Source organism: Hemicordylus capensis, chromosome 7, assembly GCF_027244095.1.
Source record: "Hemicordylus capensis ecotype Gifberg chromosome 7, rHemCap1.1.pri, whole genome shotgun sequence".
NCBI classification, from domain to species: domain Eukaryota; kingdom Metazoa; phylum Chordata; class Lepidosauria; order Squamata; family Cordylidae; genus Hemicordylus; species Hemicordylus capensis.
Window position 1 is genome coordinate 28,569,236 of NC_069663.1, and position 3,772 is coordinate 28,573,007.

At 52.7% G+C, this 3,772-nt stretch overlaps 1 protein-coding gene across 1 annotated transcript in view; it reads right to left on the minus strand.

The window, feature by feature from the left end:
• Positions 1 to 3,772, minus strand: part of ACP7 (acid phosphatase 7, tartrate resistant (putative)) — a 36,482-nt gene that overhangs the window by 28,608 nt on the left and 4,102 nt on the right. The gene's annotated exons all lie outside the window — the stretch shown is intronic.

Below are 3,772 nucleotides of genomic sequence, written 5' to 3' on the forward strand. Positions count from 1 at the left end.
CTCCTCACGCCCATTAAAGGTGTATTGCTTTGCTCCCTCTCTACTGCCAGCCCCATGCTCCCTTCTTTGCAGTAGGGTGGGCACCAAATGTCCGGGGCAGGGGGATCTGGGCCAGGGCCTGACCTCCAACAAACCTTTCCTCAAGAGGTGGGCTCAGGAGAGCCTTTGCAAAGGGCCCTTCTGAGGACAGAGCAACGGAAGCTCATCGTGTCTTTAGAATGAACCACTTTTGCACAGGTGGAGCAGATCATGTCATGCACACACAGAACAGAAGCAAGCACACAGGCCCGCCGTGCAAGTTCCAGAGCACAGGGCTTTTGGCAGCCTAAGCAAAGTCTGACTTCAGTGGCCCCCCCAGATGAGAAGGGCTGAGCCCCAGCTTTAACCTGAGCTGCGTAGGCTGCTGCTCATTCACTGGGATGGGAGAGAGTTTGGGGACCGGACAGAGAGCAAGGGAAGGGAAGGCTGGCTTGGCTGGCTGGCTCTTTCTCCCCCCAGAGTTTCCCCACACTCCCTTTGGGGAGGGGAGCAAATGGGCGCTCCCCTCAAGTCAGACATGACTGTGGTCATGGAAAGGGGGGCATGGCGTGCCCCCTCCCAAGAACTGGCACCCTAGACGACTGCCTTGGTCTGCCTAGTCAATGGGCAACGCCTTCTAATGCTAGTGCTATTTTATTTTATTTATTTAAAAAACCAGGATGGCATAACACGGTGGGTGGAGCAAGGCTGCCAGAAGCCACAGTGTCCAGGAGCTGTACAGGGCAGGCAACAGCCTCCCAGGGCAGCCGGCCAGAGGCCAGCCTGAGGCGTCCACCAGTGGAGTCATGCTGATGTCGAGGGTTTGACAGCAGAAGATTCTGGAGTGCTGCGTGCCGAAAGCATCAGTGCTCTCTTGTTCTCTTGCCTGAGCGGAAGGCAGAATGATTTGCATGGAGGCAAATTGCCTTTAATCATTCATATTTAATCACAGCCATTAAAGATTGATTCTTCCACCCCATGCCCATGTGCAGAGAGGGAAGCACCAGACAGGTGTCATGGACTTCCTCCTGCAAGCGGCTATGAATTGCATATTATCAGGACTAACATCTAGGAATCCCCAACTGTCCAGTGCCAGGGCCCTCACACTCCAACCCCCCCCCAAACCAAAAAGGCTCAGCACTCTCCATGCCCTGCCCCGTCCCCCCCCCCACATTGGCTATAATCAAAGCACAAAGCCCAGGAGGCCGAACTTTGGAATGAATGCATCTGTTCCTATTTATACACCCACAGAGGCACATGAAAACCTGAAGACGGGAAGACTTGATGTTTCCCTGGGCAAAACTGAACAGCTCAGTTGGGTCTCAATAGAGCTGGTTCTAAATATTTGTAAACTTGTTTCTGCCAAGTTCAGTAGCAGCTTCTCCTAATGAGCTGGGGGGGGGGGGGGGCGGGCACCAAATGAAGTGCAGCTGCCTCTGCTCTCCTGGCAGCTCTGGTTGTGCCCCCCCCCTTACCTCTCTCATCCCGCCCTGGCATTCATGAGAGCGGTGCCCCGTTCGGCGCCCCCGGCTTATTAGGACAAGCCACTACTGGCAACTTGGCTGGTGGCTGCGTCAGTCCATTCCAGCCTTGGGTGACTTGCAGATTGCAGCTGGCCTCCAGCAAGACTGAGTAGCTGGCCACAGCGACCTTGCCAAGGAGCGGCAGTCTTGCTAGAGGCCCCGGCTTGACCCAGCAGAGCCTCTCTTATAACAGAAGCGAAGCAAGCTCTTGGAGAAAGGCAAAACTAGAAGGTGGGAGAAAGAGGGAGGGAGGCCTTTGCTCGAGGCCCAGATTAAAGGGGTGAGAGAGAGCGAGTGAAGGTGAGCCAGTGGAAAAGCAACAAAAAGGAGAATTTTGTAGGGCAAGGGTTCTCAGACTTGGGTCTCCAGAAGTTATTGGACTACGACTCCCATCATCCCCAGCTGACGACCAAAGTTTCAGCCCAGCAACCTCTGGAAACCCAAGATTGCTGTGTGGGGAAAGCAGCCAGGAGGGAGCCGTCTAATGGGATGGTGACGTTCCCTTGTTTTGCCACTGGGTGTCACAAAAGACCCACCAGGAGGAATATTTTCAGAACTGAAGGAAGTACTTCAACACCCCAGGCGTAATTAACTGATGGAATTCATTGCCACTGGGTGGCTGTGATGGCAATTTGCTTAAGTGGCTTCTAAATGGATTAGACACATTCACAGAGGAGGGCAGGCCTGGAGGGGGCTGTCAACCATGGCGGTTGGGATGGAGGTGGGCATTCCTCTGGTCAGAAACAGCAGAGCGAGCATCTGGTGGCTTCCTCTTGAGAGATGAAGTGGGAGGCAGAGGTGCACTTAGGTAATGTTGGAGCCAGGACCTAATGGCCTTTGGAGGGCCCTCACTTCCCTGCAAATTAAGCATCATCATGCTCCACTGGGCAGCCACGCCACCTGGGGTAGACTAGAGAGAATTTCGGGCAGGGGGGGGCAGGGGCTGTGGAGGCCCTGGACTTTGGCCCCAGACTCCAGGGGTCAGAGCACCTCTGGTGGGAGGAGTCTCTTTTAGGAGGCCAAGAACTTCATAGAGGCATACATGTGGCAATAAATTAGTCTAAACCGGTTTTCAGCAGCTCACACACCAGCAGAACTAACAACTGTGGGACCAGCCACTGAAGCTGAAGCTCTTTCACCTTTTTAAGAATACAGTTGTGACAATGGCCATTATCACATCCAGTGGCAGTGAATTCCAAAGACCAATTATGAGATGGAGAAGGAAATGCCTTTGGTTTGGTTTTGAACTCCCTACATTCAGAAACCAAGAAGGGCTGAGGTGGTAAAAGATATGACTGACATTATAAGAAATATGACAAAATGACAAAACTTGTTTTCTGATTTGCCAGAGAATACTTATTTTCAAATGAGGAGTGCGGGGAGGGCAGGGTAGCATGGCTCAACCATGCCTAGCGGCCAGGCTCCCTGAACCAAAAGGACTAGTGGTGGTTTCTTGCAGAAGGTACTTTGCGCATGCTCAAAGGCACTCTAGGATTACTTTACATATTCCAGGACTTGAAGAGAGATTCCAAGCTAAAAAATGATGATGCACTATTTAGTGACTATGTGCAGGAGATGAAAAGGTTGGACTGAAAAGGGGTGGAAGAATTTTGCCAGTTGCTGGGATTTAAGTCCAGAGTAGGGTGGAAGTGGAAGTGTTTGAGAGGAGGATGAGGCAGAAGAAGAAATAGGAGCTAAAGCATTGGGGTGGCAGTGGCAGAAGTTGGAAGGAGAGGGGCCTTGGCAGCTCCGAATCTGCAAAATAATTAAAACACATCATAAAATAATGGTTGTTGGTTGTTTTTTTAAAAATGAGTAAGGGGGCCTTGCCACTAGTCTGGAGGGTAGGTTCAATTTTGCTGGGATGGGAACACTTACAAATGTTCACATCAGGGGGTAAGGTTTGGGGGGATGTAACACAGGGAGAAAAGGAGAATGTGGGATTGCAATGCAGGGGGGAGTTTGGAAATGTGAGGCTGGGGGGGGGACGCTTTTGGCTGGGCAAAGGAAAAGGACTGGAGGGTGGAAGAACCGAAGGGAGAAGGTTTGGGAAGGCTAAGAGAGAGGCCTCGAAAAGAGAGGACCGTGTGCGGGTGGGGGGGCAGTGGGGGGGGGGCTGGGGAAGAGATGAAAGCAGGGGGCTGGCATAACGGGGGACCAGGAGCCAGCAGGGGCTCACCCAAGAGGATGCAGGAGAGAGGTGGGCAGGCTGCTATGGCAACGGGAGGCAG